Raw genomic sequence first — 27,129 nt, forward strand, 5'->3', positions numbered from 1 at the left:
GCCAGGGGTTCAGAACTAAAGACACCATGAGGGAACACCTCGTGGTCCTTGCCCGCAATGCTCTAATGCAAAAAGAGGAGACAACTGATCAATAGGAGAACCATCTCTTTCTCATGCTACATGGGCCAGATAGGAAACAACACATGCAAAGAAACGAAAAATTGGTCCTCTTTACTCAGACAACAACAAACAAGTCAGTTTGTAATTACATGCCTCAGACGCAGAGAAAATTCTCTTTGGTCATGCCAAAACCATAAAAATTATCACATACTCTCTCCAAAGCTCTTAGGTCAAACTTGATACCAGAAAAGACCTCCACATAAGCACTTCGAATATCCTTAGGCATTCAGGAAAATTTAAAAAATGTTAACAACAACTTTTGGGTGAGAGAACAATGAAGGAGCAATAATGCCAACAATCTATAAGCAAAGTCAGAAGGATGAAAGCACGTAGCACAAACCTAAATTGCTTCCTTTTACACAGGAAATGCACTTTCAGATAGGATTTCAATTTTCTAAACATATTTCCAGAAAATGAAAAATTATTCTAGTGCCTGCAAAAGTTCTGCTTCGATGAATCATCTGCTAAACAGACAGTAATAAACTCCCAAGTCCCTGTAGGCCACTAGTGTTAGCAATTGAAAATACACAAAGAGACATATTACTTTCTCCATCTGGCTTAAGTTTAGAGCCTGAACAAGCCAATCATACAAGAAAGAAAACCATCAGCTAATACAGTTGTTAAAACATTCCTCTTTGACACTGAAAACATACCAAGGCCCCCTGGGAATCTAAAAAGAACAAAAAGCTTAGGCTGAAAGCCTCTCAGATGCAGTTCAGGACAGACATACTTCAGATAAGTTCAAGAAAAAAACTCATTTTCCCTAGGGTTAACAAGATAACTGCTCCAGAAAATTATGTAAAAATATTATTTCAGCACTTAAAAGAAAAAAAACAGTAAGGCCAAATTGTACATTCAACATTACACCCTACAAAATCATATACTGTATTTCTATTTACAAAAAAATTTGAGTTGTTTCTGCCAAGAGTTAGCAAGAAAAATTCAATAATCAACAGAGAAAGCATCCACAAAATGAAATCCTCTACGTGTGTGTGTGCGTGTGTGTGTGTGTGTGTGCGTGTATCCAACCTTCAGATAACCAAGAATATTGATAATCCAAAGCAAAAGTTAATCCAACTACCATTTACATTTGGCTATAAAATAAAGCTCCGTGGGGATATATTCTTTTCCTCTGTACTTCCCACACTAATCATAATTTTTTGAGCCTCATTATAAAACGACCAACATGCAACAATAATACAACATTTGAGGAAAGGGACCCAGAGAGGAACCAGATGGCACCGAGAAGGGTGGCTGTCGCTTCAGTACGCTAGAAATGATCTACACAGTAGACAATACAACAGCATCTTTATAAGAGCAAGGGGTTTACAAAGCAGGTCCCTGCCATGATCTCATTAGATTCTCTCTGTCTACAACTCAGTGATGTGAACCAGACAGAAGTCACCACTCCCACTTTTCAGGCTACAGAAGAAGAACTAAGAAGAGATCATCTGCCAGTGAGTCTAAAGCAGGTCTCCCAAAGGTGAACCCCATCTGACCTGATTCCAACCTGCTGCTCAGGTTATAATCTGTATCTTCACAGGTGCCAACCTTTCCTACATGTATCCTTGCTGATAATTTGCAGACAGTTTTAGGAAACACACTCACTTTAACCTCTCCCCCCAAAACAAGAGGTACTTTTCTCCAGTAAGACAGACAAGAATATTGAAAATATCTTGTCAATCCACTACTCAACCCAGTTAAACAGGAAACACGGCAAAAGATACTTTAATAATTAATTAAAGGAATAATCGAATCTAAAACATTTCAGATTCAAAACAATCTTCATCTATTCATCGAACAAACGTCTACTGAACGCCCAAAATGTGCGGTGTGCTAGTTACTGCCCTAGGTATGGGGAAAACAGCAGAGAACCACATACAAACATCCCTGCTCTTGTGGAACTGATGTTCCAGGAAGTGGAGAAAGATACACACACACACACACACACACACACACACACACACACACACTATATTAAAAGATCTTACATGGGGAGTCCAATGGGGACAAGGGAGTATAAGAGGATTGCAATTTTAAATGATGGTCAGGGAAGGCCTCACTGAGGTGGCTTTGTCCCAAGTAAGAGTGAGTACAGAGGAAACACTGAGACCATTCCAGCAGAGGGGAAAGTAGGTGCAAATGTCCAGAGGCAGCAGTGATTCAGTTACATTCAAGACACGGGAGGCCAGAGGGGCTGGAGTGACACGCGGAAGAGGACTGATTTTTTAAAAACCGAACGTATAGTCCTCTCACTAGTTTCCAGAGTCATCAGATTGCACTTCATTCGTTTTATCTTGATAAAATTTGGTAGGCTAGCTTCGTTTCATTGTGATCTAATCAGGGTCAAAGGCATTTAACAGAGTCAAGGATACAGAACTATTCTTTATTACTTCAGGTTACTTAACCCTCTACACAAACACTGTCTGCCTCTTCAAAGTGAAGCCAACAACCACCTACAAACACCTTACACTACTTAACAGAACTGATTTGGATAAAGTACTAAAATTTCGGTCATGCTCAGGGTCCACACCTCATTTAAGGCCACCATTTCTTGTCACTATTTAAGCAGTCCCAGGAGGTTTGGGCCCTTGATAGAACTGCAAGAAGACTGGGCTCAGAAGCCAAGATCCAAGTTCTTGGCACTGCCAGGGCTAGTGCCTTAGGCAGATCACTCTACCTCTGTGAGTCAGTTTCAATGCTGTAAAACAGGGACAATAACTAGCTACCTCACAGAGCTGCTGTGAGAACTAAGTATATGTATACATGTAAATGCACTTATAGATTGCAAAGTGCTTTATAAATGTAAACTATCAATAATATATACTTAGATCAGTCATGACTACATTATCTGCTACAGCGGGTAATGCCCAATAGTGTATTGTGCTATGCAAGATATAAACGTAGCCAAACATCATCCTTACCCTCAAGAATTTATTACCTACTAGGGAGGAGGGGGAATCCTATTACACGAGTAAGAAATAAATCATGGAAAACTGACTACAAATGAAGTAAAAATTTTAAAATATCTCCTCTTGGATCGTGTAAAACCCACTTATTAATGAAAACTTGCTCCTCCCTCCTGAGTTCCCAATCCCTGAGTTCTGTTCATTTCAGTTGCTCAAGCCAGATTCTGTAGGACGCTTGACTCTAACACCAAATGCAGTTAGTGAAGTCCAATGAATTCTTCCTCATTCAACCACAGCAAGGAATGCTTACGTTTGTCAAATACCAATCACACACTAGGCATTTTGCTCAGCTCTCAGGGTCTACCAATCACCTCCTGAATAACTCTATAATTTGTCCACTGCTCCAACTCAAGCAGAAAGTGCCTATTTCAAGCCATCATCATCTTTCACACAGATTAACACAACTGCCTTCTAACTGGTCTCTGTGACTATAAAATTTTGTTTTTGCTTTCCTTCCAATTCATCCTCTAACACAGCCAGTTAAGCATCTGACCCTCCACCACTTTTTTTTTTTTTTTTACAGCTTGAGATATAATTCACACACCATACAATTCACCACGTACAGTACAATTCATTGTCCACCAATCCTTTTCAAAGATTACAGAGACCTTCCTGTCCTGACTGCCCCTTCACCACTCCAGCCCCACCTCCACCCTTCCTGTGTGTCCAGCTGTCCCCTCCCCTTTGTCGGGCTAACCTCTACTTACCCTTAGGGCCCTGAGGCATTTCTGCTGTCCAACTCCAGGAAGGCTCCCAGACCCACCCAAAGTCCAGCCCCTCACTATTCCCCATCCTGCCTGTAAAGTGGCCCTCATTGATCCCACTACTGGTATCTGTTGTTAACTTGTGTAACTCCTCCACTAACCAACAAGGACCATGACTATAGTATAATATTCACTAGAACAACTCCTACTGACACAATTTCCTCTCTGTATCAAATCCACTAGAGGTTTTGTCCTCATTGTCATTTGACCATTCAGCACCCTCTGACAGGGCTGACCACACACCCTCCTTCTGGAAAGGCTCTTTTCCTTTGGCCTTCCTGGCACTGTCATCTCCTGGGTCTATTTAACTGTTCCTCCACCTCTAGTACTGGACCAGCTAATGGGGGAGCTCTTCAGGCACTATCCGGAGCCATCCTTCCTCATCCTCGTCGATCTCCCATGTGTCCGTCAGGCCCCAGGAACCACGTCCACACAGGCGATCCACAAATGCACGTGTCTACCAAACTTCTCCTGCAGAGCCAGACGCCTCTGAAAACTGCCCCCACCTGAAGTCTCCTCTTGGATGTCTCAAAGGTACCTCAACATATCAAAACAAGGGCACACCCTGGCCCCAGATGGCCTGTCTCGTGACTGGTGCCGCTGCCCATCCTGTTATGCAAACTGGACACCTAAGTTTAGCGCCTCCTCTCTTTCATCCCATCATCAACAAACCATGTCACCATTACCTTATAAATTTCTCTCAAACACACCTACTTGAGAACACGTCCACCACCACAACCTTAGTTAAAAGCTACTAGTGTGGCTTTCCTGGACCACTTCAATTGCCTTCTCTCCAAATCCACTCCTCTGAATCCTCATAATTCTCTTTATAGACTGCAGCCAGGGCTCTCCTTTCAAAAGGCTAATGTGATTATGTCAATCCTTACCTTAAAATACTCAGTGACCTGTCACTTCTGTTAACTAAAAACCCAAATCCTAACCATGATCTACAACGCCCTTATCTTTCCATCTGGCCTCATCCCCCGACTCCCTCCCACACTCTGTGCCCAACTACACTGCCCTTCCCTCTGTCCCTTGAACACACGCCCTCCCACCTGGAGTAAGACTGAGCTCGTGTTTTCCCTTCCGTTGTGATGCTCATCTCCTCTCCTGGCCTAGGTATCTCCTATTCTTCCTTCCAGTCACAGCTCAACAGGAACTTCCTCAAGATGTCCTTGCTTGTCCAAAAGGACTAGGTTAAATCCCTTTGTAATGCTCTCTACAATCGTAACTTCACATTTATTTGTGTGATTTGATTAACATCTGTCTCCACCTCTAAGCTAGAAGCTCCGTGAGGGGTTGACCCTGACTCTTTTTGCCCCGTGTTGTATTCTCAGATCCTAACTCACTGCCTGGCACATACAGACGAGCAATAAATTACTTTTCCCTGCCCTCCCTCTCACACATAAGCTGGATCAATCAAGAGGGTATTATGGGGGCTTCCCTGGTGGCCCAGTGGTTGAGAATCTGCCTGCCAATGCAGGGGACACGGGTTCGAGCCCTGGTCTGGGAAGATCCCACATGCCACGGAGCGGCTGGGCCCGTGAGCCACAATTGCTGAGCCTGCGCGTCTGGAGCCTGTGCTCCGCAACAAGAGAGGCCACGATAATGAGGCCTGCGCACCGTGATGAAGAGTGGCCCCCACTTGCCACAACTAGAGAAAGCCCTCACACAGAAACGAAGACCCAACACAGCCATAAATAAATAAAAAAAAAAAAAAAAAAAAGAGGGTATTATGATGAGACTTTTATTTGGGGAAGAAAATATTTCATGAGTAAATAACTGAGGGGCTGCTTGAGCTGGCTTATAAACCATGAACAGGATGAGGAGGAGCAAAAAGGAGGAGAAAACATTCCAGGTGCAAGGAAGTTCAGTAAAAACAGTGATTGATTAAATCCTTGTCCTTGATGGCAGATACAGAGTAAAACTAGTAGGAAGTAAGCTTAAGTAGAGGGGGGAACGGATAATGGAAGCTCCTAAAATAATAAAGCAGCTAATACTGAGCACTTAACATGCGCTAAGCATTTTACACGTTAATTCATTTAATCTTCACTATAATGAGAGTGAGAATATAATTTATCATCCAAACTGGGACACATCTGAGAGCAAAAACATTAATAATTGTTCAGGAAAAACATGAAACCAGGTCACATGATCATCCTAACTGTAACTCTATTCAGTAGATGCTGTTGCTAGGTACAGTCTCCCTGCAAAAGCAAGCACTGCGAGGCTGAGCAAGTAGACCAAAACTCACACAGTGTGTATTTCGGTAGACCCAAATCACACAGCTCTGTGTTAGACCCAGGGCGCTGACTCAGAGCCTATACGCTTAACCACAAGGCTATACTGCCTTCAATCACACAGCCTTAAAAGCCAAGTTAGCCAATACAGTTGCTAAGCAAACGATGTTACTGCAGGCTCTTAAGATGAAAGTAGGATTTGGGGAAACATTCATCCCGTCTGGCATGAGATATTTTCCAACAAGAGTCGTTAGTGCCATTCCCAACAAGCTTGCTTTCAAATCCACTATCTCTGAAAGCCTAAATCAGGAACCAAGGTCCTCAAGAACTTCTGCCTTTGCCATTTCTACATTTATTATGTCTCAATAAATGCTTTAGCCTTCTCCCTCTGGAACAAAATGGGACGGTCCAAGAGTGGAAGACCTCAGTGAGCTCCCGCCGCGCTGGGCCCCGCTTGCAAGACAAGCAGCTGCAGCCAGGCAGGCGACAGAGCACCCAGGAAGCAGGCGACAGCTGAGCGACTTGCTTTCTCAGTGAAATCAATGTTCTTTTCCTGTTCCCTTTCATACCAACAGCCTGGGAATGAAAATATACTGACTTTTGCTCTGGAAAGGGAAATGTCACTCTAACACTTGTTACTCCCGGATAAGAACTCATAAACAGCAACCTGCTGCAGAGAACACCTCAAAACAGGCTGGAGAATCACTGACAGAGATGCATGGTAACTCTGAAACATGGGGTCAGCGGATCTAGGAATCCATGTAGAGGTCAGAGCGCTTTATCTGAAACGGATGTGGTACTGAGAGCAGTTCTCCCACGTAAAAATAAACAGGTGTCAAGTTCTCCCACCTGAACAAATCCAACCATTTATAAGCAAATGGTTACACATGTACCTCCAAAGATTCTCTGCATTTGGGGTTAATAAATATTTAAACTCAATCAGTTTAAAGAGTCAACGTTAAATACTCATTCCTGGAACACGTCTTATTGAGACAACCTAAATAACCGAGATGGGACCCATTAGTCAAATTCAGAGAGCAGCCTCTGTGGTATCGACACAGGAGGAGGCAAAGAATGAACGCACCTTAACCACAAGTGGGTATAATGCTTAGAGCAGCACTTCCTCAACTGCTTGAGAAGCTTTGGGAAAAAACAGAGAACTAAGATTGGCGGACTCTGACAAATACTTTAATTTCTTCCAAAAAGACATAATAACAACAAAACATACTACCTGCAAAAGGTGGGGAAAGTACCCAGGATAGCAAAACTCCAGGTTACAATCAACAGCTCAATTAAAATTAAATAACAAACAACACATAACCTTTTTATTTGGAGTTAAGAGTAAGGAATTCCCAAAGATGAGATGCCCAAGGAGGTTCCCCCACACCCCCCAAAATCAAAAATCCTCCTTTTCTTTAAAGAACACACAAATCCACTGACACAAGCAATTGATTTTCTATACTGTTAAAATGTGAAGATTTTCGCAATTACATATGAAATTTTTTTGCCTTGCAAGTTGCCTATAGTTGTGTCTCTTCAACTAAGTAGTTAAGAAAAATTCACTGCTCACTTTAAACCAGGGCTTCTCAACTGCGGCACAATTAACATTTTGAGCCAGATTTGGGTCGGGGGGTTGGGGGGGGAGGCTTGTCCTGTGCATTATCCCTGGTCTCTACTCACATAGATTCTAGTAGCACAACCCACTGCTCCAATGGAGACAACAAAAAAGTATCTCCAGGTCTTCCCTGGTGGCGCAGTGGTTAAGAATCCGCCTGCCAATGCAGGGAACACGGCTTTGAGCCCTGATCCGGGAAGATCCCACATGCTGCGGAGCAACTAAGCCCGTGCGCCACAACTACTGAGCCTGCGCTCTAGAGCCCGCGAGCCACAACTACTGAGCCCTTGCGCCACAACTACTGAAGCCCGCACGCCTGGAGCCCGTGCTCTGCAACGAGAAGCCACCGCAATGAGAAGCCTGCGCACCGCAATGAAGCGTAGCCCCCACTCACTGCAGCACGCAGCAACAAAAACCCAATGCAGCCAAAAATAAATAAATTAAATTAAATAAATAAAACATTTAAAAAAAAAATCTCCAAATACTGCCACATAGCCTCTGGGGAGCAAAGTTGTTCACAGTTGAGAACCACTGCTTTAAACGAATAAAACTGCTTGTCTATCACAGAGATTTCAAAGGATTAAGCAATCTGTGTTGCTTTATTCAAAATTATGCTTGACCAGTATGGAATCCATAAAGCTAACACCATTACGAAAACTATATAATGTGGCATGTTCTTCATTCTCTGAAATATATTGGACTAACTCAAAACACTATCTGAAATAGTAATTACACAGATGTGTGAAGCTGAATTAGGAAAACAGAAGTAAATATTCTGAAAATCTTGATGTTTCCTGGCAAGCTCTGAAGGTGATCAGGGGTAATGTTACTCAGTGGTAACCTGCTCTGGTCCTGGAGCCAAGTGGATGCTTCTGTTATCACACGACTAACTGAGAAAACCTGGTGTCCACAATGCCAAGAACAAGGGAAACCAAATGCCTACAAGACCAAAACCCTGGTGTGAAAGGGGATCCTGAACTCACTCTCCCAAAGCATGGCCACAGATAGAAAACCAAATGCAGAAAAGATAAATATAAAACTCAAGCATGTATGGACACCAAGCCTGGGAAAGGGGCGGGGGGGGGGGGGTGTAAAAAAAAAAAAAACTCAAGCAGACAGATAAGTAAAATATGGTATACCCATAAAATAGAACATTATTCAACAATAACAAGAAATGAAATACTGATACATGTTACAACATGGATAAGCCTGGGAAGCATTATCTTACGTGAAAAATGCCAGTCACAAAAGACCACATACTGTATGATCCCATTTATATTAAATGCCCAGAAAAGACAAATCCATAGAGACAGAAAGCAGATTGGTGGTTGCCTGGGGGTGGGGGGTGCTATAGTTATGCGTTTCATTTGGGGATGATATAAATGTTCTAGAATTGATTATGGTGATGCTTGCATATATCTGTGAAAATATTAAAAGTCATTAAATTGTACACTTTAAATGGGTAAATTATGTGATATGCAAATTATATTTCAATAAAGCTGTTAAAGCACAAACACACACAAACAGCAACATTACAAACTAATAAGAAAAACCTCAAGCTTCGCTACAGTTAAAAAAAAAAATGCATCTGGCTATAAAATTCACAGGGACGAGCTCTACCTCCACAATTCTGAAAAACCACCTCTTAAAGTTGTAAAAGCGGGCTTCCCTGGTGGCGCAGTGGTTGAGAATCTGCCTGCTAATGCAGGGGACACGGGTTCGAGCCCTGGTCTGGGAAGATCCCACATGCCGCAGAGCGGCTGGGCCCGTGAGCCACAATTACTGAGCCTGCGTGTCTGGAGCCTGCGCTCCGCAACAAGAGGGGCCGCGATGGTGAGAGGCCCGCGCACCGTGATGAAGAGTGGCCCCCACTTGCCACAACTAGAGAAAGCCCTAGCACAGAAACGAAGACCCAACATAGCAATCAATCAATCAATCAATTAATCAATAAAAAAAAAATCTTTAAAAAAAAAAAAAAAGTTGTAAAAGCATAGTTAATTAAACACATAGGAGAAGTTTTATTTCATGTAACATTAAGAATGAAAGAGAACCTTCCTTGGACCACAGTAATCTTTAATACACAGGAATACTTGGTCAGGCTTACTACCTCTGCACAACATGTCCAAAGCAGATAAGCTGGACAGGGTTTCTTTCAGTCTGCAGAGATCCAAGATTCAAAGTTAATTTGCAACCATGGCACGTAAGGTCTCAACAGCTGATGAAAGGAAATGACAGGGTGGATTTTATACTGTTAAGTAACAGTGTTAACAGTTACACTTCACACATATATGAAAAACCAAAAGCATTCATAATACGCTTCTAATCCGTGGGTACAAATTATATCAAGGGAAAAAAACCCATAAAACTCACCAGAGCAGTCCTTCTAAAAACACTTAGAATCTGAGTCTTAGATGAAAAGGAAAAGTAGCTCTGACAAAAAGCATAAATCTAAGCCAAAACTCAATTTGCCATTTTCTTTGACCTATTCTAACTGGGTATGATGCTCTCTAGGTTGACCAGATGTATTACACTGCCATCTTTGTTAACCTGACGTCATTCAAAGAGAAAAGCAAAAGAGCCACTAGAATTATTCAGTTTAAGATGCCAAGAACTAGCAAGTGACCAGGGAGGGTGGGAGTACAGGGAGTCCCGCAGCCTGAACCACAACACTGAAATGCTGTAGTTGTGCCACTGATCATCAAATAAACACCAATGTCCTGAGCAAACTCGCTGTCAATTCCTCCATTAATTCAGCAAATATTTATTTAGCACCTACTAGGTGCCAAGCACTGCCCTAGGAGCTACAGATACATGCGTGACCAGAATACACACAATCTCTAACCTCAGAGAGCTTACAGTATAGTCGGGGAGGGAGCAGACAACAAACAAACAAGAAAATATACAGTATATTGGCTGGTGGTAAGTGCTATGGAGAAAAAATTAAGGTGGGCAAAAGGGAATGGGGCGGGGCGGGGTAATTTATTTAGGGTAATCACTGATAAGGGGTCTGACCTAAACCCCTAATAAGGGGTTTGACCTAAAGGAAGTAAGGCAGCAAGTTGTGTGGTTATCGGGGGGAAGTATTCCAGGCAGAGAGAAAAGCAAGTACAGAGGCCTGAGACAGAGGCACTTGTGGCACATCCAAACAGCAGCAAGAGGCCAAGTGGCTGAAGCAGTGACAGCAAAGAGGAAAGTCAGAGGTGAAGCGGGAAGGGGGGCAGGCGGGGGCGGTGTGCATGCTGCGTCTACTGGAATAAGAGAAAAGCTTTTGTAGGGTTTTGGCACAGAGGAGTGATGATCTGAGTTATGTTTTAACAGACTCCCTCCAGCTGCTGCAGGGTTACAAGACTGTGGATTCCGGCCAGGTGTCGGTAGTGCAGGTGCAAGGAGAGGTCAGATTGTGGGCAGGTTCTGCTAGTAGAGCCCTCAGAATCTGTTGTCAGACTGGATGTGATTTGAGACAAAGAGGAGAGTCAAAGAAGGGGCCACAATTTGGGCCTGAGCAAGTGGAAGAGCAGAGCTTCATTTACTGATGGGGAAGAGAAGGAAAACTGGAATTCTGTTTGGAACATGTTAAGTTTGAGACGCCTAGTAAATATCCAAGCAGAAGTATGGGTACAGCTTGAGAGGTCAGAAAGTTCTGGGCTGGAGATTTAAATCTGAGAGTCCTCACCATACAAACCCTACACCAACAACCATGAGACTGGATGACTGGGCGGCATGGGAACAAACTACAGGAGATGAAACATTCAAAGTAGCGAGAGAATACTCTGAAGCAAATAAAAGGTATTACGGACAGGCCAACTAAATTTGTAAACTGCACGTGAAGTTTCAGTGATAAGATGATGGAAAGACTGTCTCAGACCATGTTCTGAAAATGCTGAGGTGAAAACAATACCCTTTTTTATTCACAGAGAAGCCCTCTACATATGTTAACAGTTGCCTAAAGACAAATTACATATTAATGACGTTACCAAATGCTGCATTTAATAAAACCCAGGCTGCTACAGTCTTGGTTGGCTTCTACTTTACGAAGTCACGTAAGATAGGAACATTCACTCCACTCCCCGTCCCCGTTTCAAAGGGAAATACAGCAGCTATTCAAATGAAGACTTGAGGGGTGGAGGAGACACTGTTTTCACCTTGCAAATTAATAAAGGAGAGTTACTAGATTTTAAAAATAGTTTTCTTTTTTTTTTTTAATTAATTAATTTATTTATTTTTGGCTGTGTTGGGTCTTCGTTTCTGTGCGAGGGCTTTCTCTAGTTGCGGCAAGTGGGGACCACTCTTCATCGCGGTGCGCGGGCCTCTCACTATCGCGGCCTCTCTTGTTGCGGAGCACAGGCTCCAGACGCGCAGGCTCAGTAATTGTGGCTCATGGGCCTAGTTGCTCCGCGGCATGTGGGATCTTCCCAGACCAAGGCTCGAACCCGTGTCCCCTGCATTGGCAGGCAGACTGTCAACCACTGCGCCACCAGGGAAGCCCCTAAAAATAGTTTTCTTAAGTAACATTTTTGAGGCCCTAAATTGAATACTGTACAGTCCACACGAAGAAAAAAAAAAAAAGGAAAACGTAGTAACTAAGTATATGAATTCAAAACAAAAGCTCAATTTCAGAAAAAAATGAGATTAAATAGGCTCATTAGTGATGCTTACTTGGTGTCATAATTTGAATCCTAAAGAACTGGTGAGTCAAGTAGGAGGAAAAAAGCGTATTGGTTTTTTTTATATATATAAATTTTATTTTATTATTTTTTTTTAAAGGAATTCCTTTATTTTTATTTTTTATTTATTTATTTATTTTTGGCTGTGTTGGGTCTTCGCCCTTGCGCGAGGGCTTTCTCTAGTTGCGGCAAGTGGGGGCCACTCTTCATCGCGGTGCGCAGGCCTCCCACCCTCGCGGCCCCTCCCGTTGCGGAGCACAAGCTCCAGACGCGCAGGCTCAGTAGTTGTGGCTCACGGGCCTAGTTGCTCCGCGGCATGTGGGATCTTCCCAGACCAGGGCTCGAACCCGTGTCCCCTGCATTGGCAGGCAGACTCCCAACCACTGCGCCACCAGGGAAGCCCATATTTTATTTTATTTATTATTTTTGGCTGCATTGGGTCTTCGTTGCTGCACACGGGCCTTCTCTAGTTGCAGCGAGCGGGGGCAACTCTTCGTTGCTGTGCGCGGGCTTCTCATTGCGGTGGCTTCTCTTGCTGCGGAGCACGGGCTCTAGGCGTGTCGGCTTCAGTAGTTGTGGCATGAGGGCTCAGTAGTTGTGGCGCACGGGCTTAGTTGCTCTGCGGCATGTGGGATCTTCCCAGACCAGGGCTCGAACCTGTGTCCCTTGCATTGGCAGGTGGATTCTTAACCACTGTGCCACCAGGGAAGCCCGCGTATTGTTTTTAAATACTTGATACAAAAAGGTTTAACTGGACTCAAAATACATGTGCATTATCAAGAAAATTATGACTATATTTGTCAATGAAAGAATGGGGGAAAATACGTAATGAATTTTTCACAAAGTCCTATACAGACACTCCCAAAATATCTCCAGTTTACCCAGTACACTCTACAAATATCATCTTTTATGTACGTGGAACAGTAGGAAGCGTGAACTCCAGGTAATCCTGAAAGTGCAAGCATGTTCTTCTATAGTTGACTGTTTTAGATTCCCCATACTTTTTGGCACGAATGACTGATCACATTAACATTCAGAGTAGGAAGAGCCAGAAAAGGAGGGGAGGGGTCATTGCCTAGTAAGAGAGTCCAGATTTCTAAATAAGGATTCTTACATATCATTATCTAGCTGCTATCATTCATCAGCAATGAAGGCAGCACTGCCAGCTTTTTCTCAGCACTAACATCTCTCCATGACCAGGAATGGTACCCAAGACTGCCAAGAGCAGTCAAGTGACATATGACACATACAGCAAAAAGCACAGCAGTCAAATCTGTGGGCGCTAAGAAGCTGAACGGACACTTTCCATTCTGGAACTTGAAAGTGAGGAAACTACAAGTAGAAAGAAGGAAACTAAGAAAGCAAGTATAGGACAGTACAGACCTATAGAATGTCACCTAAAGTTCCCACTGCAGGCATCAGCAGTAACCTCTCTGGATATTCAGCTTGAGATACACCTGGCTTCTGGCCCCAGTAAGTTAACCCCATTGTAAATTCACAGTTTCCAAAGAGTACCCTCACAAAATAAAAATAACTCTTAAGAATACGCCAGCACCCTTCTATCTGTTGCTCAGGGAAAAATACCAAGTTTATCTACCAAAAAAAAAAACTTGAATATACATAATCAGCAATAAATCGAACAAATTCATATGGAGGGTAGAATGTTTTTCTCATTTTCACCCTCTTGATAAGAGGAACAGCCATACACTCAAGAATAAAATAGTCCCTATTATTATGTATGGCTTTATTTGTTTACTACACAAGCTTTAGAGGATGATACAATGGCCCTACATCACAGATAATACACCCCAGTCCAGCTAAGTATGTAACAGATTCTCTAATAAAAAACTCATTTACCTCTAGGACCAGGCCCTCCTGGGAATGAGAAGAGAATGCCATCAAGTCTACATCGGGTTTCCAATACAGACAGATACCTCTCTAAAGCAAGTGTCTGCCAAGATCTTGGAAAGAAGGTCATTACTGAGAAACCCACTGATCTGTGAAACAAATAAAAGGCTCCAAAGATAAGTGTCAAAATAAGAAAAGTTGAAAATCATGTTTCTTTAAAGAATGGGGTACAAGAGCTTAATGCTATAGTTCATATTAAAACGTACCCAAATTAAATCTATTGCATTATAATTTAAAACACAAACTGTTATTACATAATATGTACAAAAGTTGCAGCTTTTCCTATAGACCAATGGCCTAAGAGAGGGCTCATCCTGACATTTATAAATTATTAACACTGCCCCATAACCATCACTAGACTAAAAGAGAACCTTTTGATTTATAGACCTGAACATTATCATCAGTAGGAGAGTAATACAGGGAGGGGGGAAAAAAAGAAAAGCTATGTCTTCAGAGCTCCTCAAACTAAGTTTTTAAAAGTGTGAAAGCAACTGACTAGGTCACACCTAAGGGCAGCAACTGTGGTAACACTGAGCAGGACTGAAGGAGGCAGAAACTGCGTTTCTTCCAGAAGCAAGTCCATCTGCTAACAAGACTTGTATTGGCCACGCGTTGGCAGGGTTAATCAATACCACACAGGTATTTTTTTCTAAGCTGTCATCTCATATAGTGTAAGATAAAGACAGTAGAGCAACTGAATTGCCTGATTAAATAAGGTCTGTATCCTAACTGCTCAAAGTCAAGTTCCCCTGACAAATTTCCTCAATTCTGTAGTCAAGGAAAAATTAAACCTACAAGCAAAATATTCATTCCATACTCCACAGCCACAAAAACATCAGAAGCTCAGTTTACTGCCCAATGTAAACGTATATTGAAGAGCTCTAGTCTCTAGTAACCTTTAAGAACACCCGGAAAATGCAAGCAAGGCAATATTCAACATGAGAGAACATAAATTTCAAAAGCAACTGACGAATGCAACCTGGAAGGCTGAAATGTAAATGGAGCATAGGCTTACAACAGCATTCTCAAAAGAAATCTTCTTTCTCACTTCAGAAAACAGAGAAATTTATTCTCAAATGCTTTCAATGGAAAAACTGCCACTTCTGATTAAAGTTAATTTTATCAAATCTATGGGACCTTGGAGAAATGCACAGATCCCTTTCTTTATTCTCCTGCCTGCTTTATCCTGCCAACTTGCAAATTGACTTAACAGTATGTCTAACTACCTAGAGACATATGTGCCATTTTCAGCAATTGGTAATTTACAGTTATGTTTTGGATTTTTTTTTTTAAGCAGCTGGATATGATGTGTTGCTTCTTCCCTAAAGGTCTGTCACTTTTGATATTTTTTTAAACAAATTTTATGATACAAACAGGTAAGAAGCATTTTTTAGAATATTACAGAATTTCAGAATATGTAGAAAAAGCAGTGATATAAAAGGCAGCTCTTCATACCAATGATAAATCCACAGAGATTCCCAATAATACAGAAGAGATTTTTAAGCATCCCGAGAGCCCCATCACCACATCCACAATTAAGCCATTCTTACTCTCCACCAGGATCAAAACAGGAGGATGATACTATTAATGATTCCAATGGATTTTAGGCTTGGTAATCAACCAGTTGGGAATCAAAGACAGAGAACTGAAGATGATGTAAGGGCTTCCATCCTTAGTTTGAACAACAAGGGGATGGGGACGGGGGCAGGGGGAATGATGCATGTGACTAAATGGAGAAGACATTTCAATTTTGCAGAGTGTTGGGTTTCGGCTGCTAATACAGAGCCATCCAGACTAAGGCATCTACTAGGCAGCTGAAAAAACAACGTGATGCTCCGGAGAGAAGAAACCAAGGCAAGGCCTTGGGAGTCAAAGTCATATAGTATCTATGAATACTAAATGAGATGACCTGGGAAGAGCATTAGATGGAGAGTATAGGGCTAAACACAGACACCATAAGCATTTGCCAAAACAAATCCCCCCCAAAAAGAATCTGGAGACCCTATGACAGACAGCCCCAAACCAACGAGAGCAACAATAAAATCTTCTGTGTAAAGTTGAGTGTGGGATGCATTGCTTACAAATACTCTTACAGTTTACAGTGTATTTGTCATACTAAAGAGTCTAAGAAGCCTGTGCGTAAGGAAACTGTTCAGTAAGCTGGTTATCAACAGAATCAAATATCCAGAGCATACTGCCCAGTGTAATTCATCTCCACATTACAAAACATACAAACGATCAATGCAAACTCTCATTCTTCCTTAGAACAGTATGAGTTGTGGACAAGAGTAACAGAAATTCCACAACTTAACTGCACTTAACTAGTATCAGGAGTTCTTGATAGGAATCTGATTCCCCAAATACCTGCCACATCAGCATGAGCCTTAACCACTGATCAGGTTTTAGAAAATAATCCAAACTATTCAACTGGTCGTTCTATTCACATGTTAGAGACCAACATCAACTCGAACTACAGAACCATATAAAGAATGATTCACTCCACAAAACCTTCTTGGATGGCAAGCTAAAGAACTAAATAAAGCAAATCAGGTATTTTTTACCAAAAGAGGAAAGAGAAGAATCTGCCACTCAGCAGCAAGGGAAAGGAATCAACTCCCTTAAGTGGAACATTAAATTAAAACAGAAGGGGGATTGCAAGAACTCAAGAAAAAAGAGACTAGATGCCTAAAACCACCTTATGGTGCCAAGGCAGTGAGAGTATCTCTGGCCTCGGTGCACCCTAACCACAACCCAGGCTCCAAGCCAGGGCGAAAGGTGGACCTCCCCGTAGTCACCAGAGATGACCAACAAATCAAACTGATGAGCACCACATAACAGGCTGGAGATAATGGCAAGAAAGTGGCCACTACCTTGAATCACATGTATCTGGAGGAAAACATCTGGGAAAATACCGTCAATCTTTTTCTCCATTCCCAGTGCCCTCATTTACCTTGGACCTCAATTCTCTCTATAAACACAAATGACACCTACCTTTTATCTCAATTTTTAATATCCTCATTCAAGAACATTCAAGAATGTGTTAAGTGGGTCAAAGGTACAACCCTCCAGTTAACAAAATAAATAAGTCATGGGATGTAATGTACAGCATGGTGACTATATTACTAATACCGTATGGTACACAGTCATCCCTTGGTATCCAAGAGAGCCTGGTTCCAGGAGCCCCCACCACTACCGAATTCTACGGATGTTCAAGTCCTTTACATAAAATGGCTAAAACAATGAATAGAGTTGGCCCACCATATCCCCAGGTTTTGCATCCTTGGATTCAATCAACGGTGGATGGAAAACCCACGGACACAGACGGCTGACTGTATTTGAAAATTGTTAAAAGAGTAGATCTTAAAACTCCTCATCACAAGAAAAAAAAAACATTTGTAACTACATGTAGTGAGGGAACTGTGAATTAGACTTAGTGTGGTGATCATTTTGCATTATATACAAATATCAAATCATTATGTTGTACATCTGAAACTAATATAATGTATTATGTCAACTGTATCCTAATTAAAAAAAAAAAAAAACTTTCCAGGAAAGACTACATGAGGTTCAATTTCCTCCTTCAGGAAACCACCTCTCTGGTCCTCAGTTCATAACCCTGCTCCCCGACAACTTTCCAATAAACAGCCTTCTACATGTACCCCTACTTGGTCCTCTCACTCTCTCACCTTTGCTCACACTGTCTTTACTGCCAGCTCAATAAACATTTGTTGGATAACTGTGTATCATTCAAGTCCACTCCAAGCCCTACACTGTCTGAGAAGGAATCCATGATGCCTCCAAACTGTGCCATGCGTTCTTGCCCCTCTTTACTTAATTCCTTCTGCAAGCAGAGTCTGCATTTTACACTCAGCATGTTAACATATTACAAATGCAAAATACCTAATTATTTACCAGCTCGTATGTTTCATATATTGTCTCCTCTCATCTTCTCTGTAAGGCCCTGCTGACAGAAACACACCCTGGTCCTTGCTCGCTTTATAACCATGAGCAGTTGATTTCTCTGTCTAAACTTTGGTTTCTTCATCTATAAAGAAAATAATACGGCATACCCCATAGAGGAGTTGTGCGGAATAAATAAGATAACCCATGTAAGGCACTAACCTGCACAATACCTAGCAGATCAAAGAGATCAGTTAACAGACAGCCCATGTTCTACACATCTAAGAACCCCACAACACAGAGGAACTCAATAACGTTTTGCAGAAGACGCTGTGTCAGTATACATCTAGCTGGTCCGAGGAACGTTGTTTTAGTTTGTATTGTTCAACAGAAAGAGTTATCAGTTCTCAAAGAAGCTTGCTCCGAATCCACGAGCCTCTCTAAAGGGCTCTCACAACCCCCTGGGAACTTTTCCCCACTCCAACCTTACTCTGGCTATACAAGCACGGTATCCTGGTTTCTGCTCAGATTCCTGAGAGCAGGAATTTGTGCCATGTTAACTTTGAAAGCAATCAAATATTTGATGAATGAACAAAATCCATTTACTAATTAGACTTCATCTTTCATTACCCACTAACAAGCTTTCCTCTTATAATCAAAGGGCACAGATTCTTAAAGCAGAATAATATGGTTCTCGTTAATGTTTTTCTTAAATAGATTAAAACAGGCTACCTTTGGGAGTTTTGTTTTAAAAATTAACTTGTAATTCTCCATGTCACACACCAATAGTACCTTTATACTCCCCCTTTCATTCCAACTTTCTCTAAAAAATAAATAAATAAAAGCATACGTCCTCAGAACTATAACATGTCTGTACATGAGAGAATGCCCTTCAATGTTATTCACTGACAGCCATGTGAATCACTTAAGAGCTTTAATCTGGGGCTGTGCTGTCCAGTATGGTAGCCACTAGCCACACGTGGCTATTTTAAAAATTAAAATTAAATAAAATAAAAAAATTCAGTTCCTCAGTCACACTAGTGGCTTTCAAGTGCTCACCAGTCATGTGTGGCTGGTATTGACGGTACCATGGTGGACAGCACAGATACAGAATGTTACCAACCTCGTAGAGAATTCTATCAGCGCTGATCTAGATCTAAATGTGCACAAATAAAAATATTAAGACTCCCATTTCATCAATAAACCACTCCCTTTTAATCAATTCTAACTGCTTTAAGTACAAGAATATGCACAAACATGAACCCAGTGGCTTTTACCCTTAACAGATTATGATTCTTAGAAAAGACAGAGGGAGAGAATCCCATAGCAATCTAAGGCTTTGGTCTTCCATTCTTTCAGCAATTTACACAACCTGACCTGAGGGGAAAAAGAGCAAGAAAGCATTTTTCTCCACTGTGTTGCAGCTTTTCTCCAACACGGTCACATCTGCCAAGTTTGAGAACCACAGGTTCCATTATTACACTGTCAGCACTCCTTCTTTGTAAACTCCCTTTCCAAACTGATCTCCTCTGATTTGCTCCACACATTCTGCCTTCACTCTCAGTTCAGGGTCTAGAGTCTCTGGCAGACAGGCCATACGTAATGACAGTCTGGATAAAACCGTAAGTCTGTCTGCTCTTGGAGGATTTTTCCAATGCTATGCAACTGCTGTGAGGGTGTGTGGGAGGCTGCACATTTTTCTTCATAATAAAAACAAAGCCCCAATTTCTGCAAAGCTGGTAAGTTACCTCTGTATTTATAACACAAGATGACAGGCAGAGTTGTTTTTCTACAAAACTAGAGCTCTTAGGAGCATATGTTTTTAACCACTTATTTCTCAGTAATGATTGAAATATCTCAAAGCATTCGCTGAGTGCTTCACTAGTTTTATCTGCCACCTGCATGGATTACCACAGGCTGCTTTTACATAGGAAAAGAGGCAAAGCGGAGAAAAACTCACGACCTTGGGCAGGGATATTTTAATAAAATTCTTCTCTAAAATTAGAACCGTAAACGTCTTTCCATAATGCAATACTACAGTACTACCTTTAAAGCAATAATCAGGGGAGACCTGTTTTCTGAGTGAGTTGGTTGAAGGGAGTGTTATAACAAGGGTGTGGCAATGGATTTAATGCTGGAAACACCCTTTTCCTAGAGACTTGGTGGGGGGAAAGTAGGGAAAGCCAGATAAACTTGCTCAGTGATGACCACTCTAGCTTTTGGTTATTATTTCATTACAAAAACAAAGAAGAAAAAAAGAAACCTTGAGTGTATGTATGAGCTGCATTCCTCTAGGGCACTTCCTTCTATCCTGCAAGTCCCAGGTACCAATGATCTCTGAGGGGAAAGGTCAGCTATCTGCCATGAGAGGAGGCCAAAATGCGAGCAACCATTCCTTTCCACTGAAAGAGTTTCGGAATCTGAGAGAGCAAACAAAAGTAGGGTGGTGGAAGCAGCTTCTCCCCAGGAACTTCTGGCTGGAACGCAAACGCTTCCATAGGAGATGTTTCCAGAAGGACTCTGACAACGTGAGGAGCAATTCCGGAACGAGGACATAGAGTCACGTGGACAGGAGGAAAGCGGGGGGCGGGGGGGGGCAGAAAGGGTGGAGGAGGAGTCTGAAAACCTTAGATCCTGGGACATGAGAATCAGCATTGTGGACTTCAAGGTAAAATGCGAAGAAAGACTGTGAAATATAACATCTATGCTTAAATGGATCCTTGGGAGAAAAAGCCCTCAGCCAGGATAAAAGGAAAAGAATTATACCACCCTCAGTTCCCCACTTGGGTGTGAAAAACCTTAGCAATTTAGAAGTGAGCAATTTAGAAGTGAGAGTTTTGTTCACATCCAGCTCAGATCAGAAATTGTAAACACTTTAACACAGGAAAAGGACACAGGTAAATAAAAGAACAAAATTGCTTCCTACTAATATGGGTCAACTTTGCAGGAATACAGTCAAGAAAACATTACCGTGTGTCTTCTACAAATGGTAAATATAGCACAAAATGTCCAATAGCTCAACCACCTGAGTGGAGGGTCAGAGAAAGGAAATAGGAAAGCATGCAGAACAAAAGAGAAAATGGAAATTTGAAATTTTATCATAAAATAATTATAAGTACAGAGAGAAATGCTAAAAACGGGGAGGGGAGGTCTCTAGAAACAAATTTCCTGGGCTTTTAAAACTATCTGTCATTGCTAACCTACAAAAAAGCAAACAGAAACCATCCGGGAAGAAAACCAAAGAGGGGAGGAGGACGGGGAGGAGGAGCAAGAAGAGAGAGAACCGACAATAAGCTACACTCCTCTTACCAGCTCTCAGAATGTGCAAGCACTTCCAAACCAGACCAGATACGGATTTTACATACAAGGAATAAATCACAAGAATCTCAGATTCACTGTTCATATACTAAATTATTTATGGTAACCAGGGAGTCTTTTTCTTAATATTTTTGTCAGGTGCTTTGAAAATGAAGTTTTGGAAACCACATCTTACCTATCTTAAAAGGTAAAATAGCTGGTTCTTTAGCTAAGCTTTAATTTCTATAGCAAATATTTGACTTTAGAACGTCTAACACTGTGGCAAAGTACAAATATTTACATAGTTTAATCATTCTCTATACATTATTCTACTTCCCCTGTAAATATAATATGTGAGATGAAACCTAAAATCATTAATACCTAAATTCAGCCACAGATTAAAATGTGCTACTAAACAAAATTTGAGATTGGGTAACACTTAAGGTTCTGTATCACAGACCTTCTATTAAATCAAGAAAATAAAATGGAACTTATCTATACTATAAGACCAGCACAGACAGAAATTACCTGCAATAGATCTTCACAGACCCCAGGAAAAATAAAGACATACAGTCACAGTTGAAATTTTCAGGGTAGCATTAAGGAAGTAAGACAGGAATGGAAGGAGAAACTGAGACTGATTATTTCACATCCCAATATTCATACTGAGAGATGTGGGCAAATACAGTAACTCAATTTGGTTCTAGGTTTGAAAAGTAGGCACTTAGGTACAATAAACTTCACACCAGAAACATTTTTGTATACTACACTCTCATTTCAGCACAATCATGCAGAGCCCTAATGAGACTTAAGGCTTACTTTGATCACAAATCTCATTTACTCTGAATCCTAGCCTATTTTGGCTAAGTGACAAAGACTTCTGCCTTCCTCACCCCCAGGCTGTCCCTTGTACTGTGGCTCGTTCATATCAGGAGATTAAGTCTGTTTATTCATGTGTGAAATGGGGACTTGTTCCTTTCCTTACACTACAGGCTGTCTATAAGAGTCAGGCTCTATATTCTTCGTTATTTCACGACTAATAATTGCAAGTAAATTACATCTCACTTCCTTTATATCATTTATGGAATATGATACAATAAATTCTTCACATTTCAATACAAATTCTGCTATCAAAAGCACAGCCTTTGACCTCGCTCCTTAAGCTATACAACCAGTTTCTGTTGAGGCACTATGAAAATTTTATGTGGGGACCTCCCTGGTGGTCCAGTGGTTAAGAATCTGCCTTCCAGTGAAGGGGACGCGGGTTTGATCCCTGTTTGGGGAACTAAGACCCCACATGCCGCAGGGCAACTAAGCCCACGCGCCGCAACTACTGAGCCTGAGCGCCACAACTAAAGAGCCTGCATGCTGCAACGAAAGATCCCTCATGCCGCAAAGAAGATCCTGCGTGCCGCACCTAAGACCCAACACAGCCCGATAAATAATAATTATTGTTTTTTAAAGAAAGAAAATTTTATGTGGTTTCTTGGTGGGGGGGGGGGGGAATGTACATTTTTGTTGTGGTACTGACTTTAATAATCTGTCCAACTGAGTATAACCCGTCATAAACTCTCTCAAAATGATTGTGACCATGTCTCGTTTTATGAATATATTTCCTGGTTTCTTTGAGGTCAAAATGTTGACTATTTATTGACAATAAGCCTTCCAATGTACAGATGATGAAAATTAATGTTATCTACAAAACAAAACAGTATACTAAGTCACTAATGTCTCTATATCCAGGAATGTGAAACATGCAAGTAATTATTTAAGAAAAATGCCAGCTCTAATAATATAACCTAGAATAAAAATTATAGAGGCAAGTAGTGATGTATGTTTCACAGGTACAACAGCCTCAATCAAGTTTTGTTCACCAAACCTTTATTAGAATGACAAGGGATTCTTTCACATGCCTTAACTCAATCCAAAGAGCAATCAAGAATCTGAGTCTCAGGAAGATAACAGATTCAAAAGTGGGAAATAAAACTACCCAATACTATGATGTGGTAGAATGAGCACTGGTGAAGTCCAAAGACACCAATCAGAAGTTAGGCTGTATTATGTACCAACTCTGTACCTCACTTCTTTCACCTTAAAATTCTTCATCTTAAAAAACAAAAAATGAATAGGACTCTAAAATTCTATTAGAAAGATTCAACAAACTTCAACTGAATGACCTGGTAAACTAAATGTAAGAGATGTTACAAATTATTAATATTTTAGGTACCAAATACCTGTAGGAGTAAGAACACCGAAGCGTCAACATTCGAACAGACGGAGATATGGGGGCCCAATGAGGCCAAGTGGCAACACCCCACCACACCCATTTCCCAGGTATTTTACAACTCAACACCCCACATATGCACCTCTGCCCCCGTGTTGCCCCTTTTTATACCACGTCTCTCTCCAGGCTTGTTCTTCACTTTTTCCCTAATTCTCTCCTTGAGAGTGGCACCAAAGGGCACTACTTAGATCTAATGATTCTACATAAGGACTAGAGAAATTAAACTGCTGAACCCTGCTAAAAAGAAAAAAGGAGGGGGGGGGGAATACCTTTCCACAAACCTCTTCAGTAACTCTACAAACTGTGTGCTGTTGACTGCCTCAGGGAAAACCATTCCCCAGAGTTACTGGAGCTGCTTTTGACAGAATACCAATAAATGTATTTATAAAGGTATAAAACAGAAAATATTCATTTATGGCAGAAAATAAAAACAAAATATATCTACCTACCTAATTTTTTTCATCACAACTATAACTCTATGGGGTTATTCAACTTAATCTTAAGCAAAAAATAAACAAGATTACTCCACAGGCCCTCCTTCAAAGCTAGGTTAACAATACTATTTAACAGGTTTAAAATACTAGTTTTTTTAGTTTTTTACGATTGTCCTTAGAGGATCTTAGTAATAAAAGACAGATACTAAATAAAATGTCCATTTAGAGACATGCTAAAGAACTTAAATTTTTTCATGCTTCAAAGTGTGCCAAAAGCCTTTATTTTAAAAGCATGCTTCAGGGACTTCCCCGGTGGCACAGTGCTTAAGAATCTGCCTGCCAATGCAGAGGACATGGGTTCGAGCCCTGGTCTGGGAAGATCCCACATGCCGCAGAGCAACTAAGCCCGTGTGCCACAACTACTGAGCCTGTGCTCTAGAGCCCGCGAGCCACAACTACTGAGCCCGTGAGCCACAACTACTGAAGCCCGCATGCCTAGAGCCCGTGCTCCACCACAAGAGAAGCCACTGCAATGAGAAGCCCACGCACCACAACGAAGAGTAGCCCCCACTCGCCGCAACTAGACAAAAGCCCACGCACAGCAACAAAGACCCTACTCAGCCAATAAATAAATAAACAAATTTAAAAGCATACTTCAGTGACCAAGTGCATTTTCAATGACTCAGTCCACCAAATAATACATTAGGCATATTAAATCTTGATCCTCTTTAATTATAGACAAGTTTGCTAGAAAAGCCAGTAGTAGCAAGGCAGTGTCATTAAACAAGAAATCATTTCTCACTTTAAAAATGTCCTGGGCAGGAACTTCCCTGGTGGTCCAGTGGGTAAGACTCTGCGCTCCCAATGCAGGGGGCCTGGATTCAATCCCTGGTTGGGGAACTAGATCCCGCATGCATGCCACAACTAAGAAGCCCTCATGCCATAACTAGAAAGATCCCACGTGCCGCAACTAAAAGATCCTGCATGCCACAACTAAGACCCGGCGCGGTCAAAATAAATAAATAAACAAACTTTTTTTTTAATGTCCTGGACATAAACAAAAAACCTTTCCTTCCTTTCACATGGCAGAATTAATGCTGAAACGCACAAGCTTATGAAATCATTCTGTCAAATTGTTATATTAGGGACCTCCCTGGTGGTCCAGTGGTTAAGACTCCGCACTTCCATCGCAGGTGGCGAGGGTTCGATCCCTGGTCAGGGAACTAAGATATCTTGCATGCTGTGCAGCCAAAAAAAACACAAAAAAACAAATACGTTTACAGCATTGTAAATCAACTATACTCCAATGAAAAAAATCTTTTTTTAATTGTTATATTAGCACTAAGCGTTAGACTTACAACAATAACAAAACACTATTTCTACAAGGAATTTAAAAGAACAACCAAGAATGATGAACTAAGCAATAATCAAGTTCAAAAGTACTTGGTTAAATAATCACTGTGGCTCCTTCAGAAGACAATCAAGATCAAGCACAATCTATGCCCTCCAGCCTCACCCCCCGCCCCCCGCCATTATGACAAGGTCTGTACATCCCACTTTCCCTCCTGCAACGCCAGTGAACGCAGAAGACAAACTGGATAAATAGCAAAGTTGGACTAGAAACCTCTTTACTAGTCCAGATATTTAGAGCTAACCTCCTGAGCTGCAGTACAGAATTCACAGATGTGTTCAATTCAAGCAATCAGTTTTTGATTAAACCCCATTTTTTAACTAATCCTCTTCAGATCCCAACTGATAAATCTACCAAATTCAGCTTTTAACTTCTGAGTACATTTTTACCTGCTGTTTCTATAGCTATGAAAACCAGAAAAACTTTTCCGTCAATTTTTTTTTCAAATGAGCATTACAGAAGTTAAAGGAAATTGAACTTAATTAATTATAAGAGTACCTGAATACTACACGTCAACATATTAAGATTTGATTTTAATCTTAGAAGAGAAGGCATTGAAGATAAAGGCGGGGGACCTATACAATCAAGCCAGGACATCTACTAACAGTGAAAACAAGTTGGCTTCTTTTTTTCTGTTTTCAGATTTGGCACAATTCTTATGAATTTATGTAATAATCTGTAATCTGTCCTCAGTTAAGTTCATCTACCAAGAACCTGAAAATGGTTTATTTATCAAGGAAACATTAATTTCAACAAGTAAAATTAATCCTAGCACTGTCACTAGACTAAGCTTTTGCTTCCTGTGTTTTAGCGTTAAATGCTAGAATTGACTTTTAAAAAGCAGACACTAAACACAAACACTATCCCTGGCCCCTTTAAGACTCAATCCCTGGTATACCAAATTGAAGATCTCCTGGGAAAATGAAAAACTGAAATCAGATTAATGTTTTCATTCTAAAGATAAATTATTCGAAAAAGTCCAGTGAAATCACCTTGCCTCTCCAGACAATTCTCTAATACGACCATACACAAGGTAGAAGTAGACATATTTATATATGACCAAAACCCATCTCTTAAGGATTCTCTCTAGGGTCAAGTCATCTACCTAAATCAACCACATCCAAAGTTATGTATAAGCTTCCTTTCTCTCCCTCTCCGCCTCTACACACTGAAGCACATTCGGTCTATAGAAATCTTCCTCCCAGTGGTCCATTTTTGCTGTGTCTTTCTCATCTATCCCAGCAAGTCTGGAGGCTGTGATGCAGTGGAAATAACATCAGACATGGAAAGCAAACCAAGTACTGAGGGGCAGTGAGTAAGGTGACTTGACCTCTCAGCTATTTTCTCCTCTGTTAAATGGGAATTATGGTCCTACCTCAATTACGCTGAGGATTAAGTTTAGAGTATTTTAGTGTCACACAGAAAGGAAAGGTAGTATTACCAGACTTGTAAACCAAGGATTCTTTCTCTATCTTTATAGCTCATCACAGACCTACCACACACTAACCTTTTTGCAAATGACT

At 41.2% G+C, this 27,129-nt stretch overlaps 1 protein-coding gene across 4 annotated transcripts in view; it reads right to left on the bottom strand.

The window, feature by feature from the left end:
- Positions 1 to 27,129, bottom strand: part of RERE (arginine-glutamic acid dipeptide repeats) — a 419,003-nt gene that overhangs the window by 262,201 nt on the left and 129,673 nt on the right. The window lies entirely within an intron of this gene.

The sequence above is a fragment of the Balaenoptera acutorostrata genome, chromosome 1, assembly GCF_949987535.1.
Source record: "Balaenoptera acutorostrata chromosome 1, mBalAcu1.1, whole genome shotgun sequence".
NCBI lineage: Eukaryota > Metazoa > Chordata > Mammalia > Artiodactyla > Balaenopteridae > Balaenoptera > Balaenoptera acutorostrata.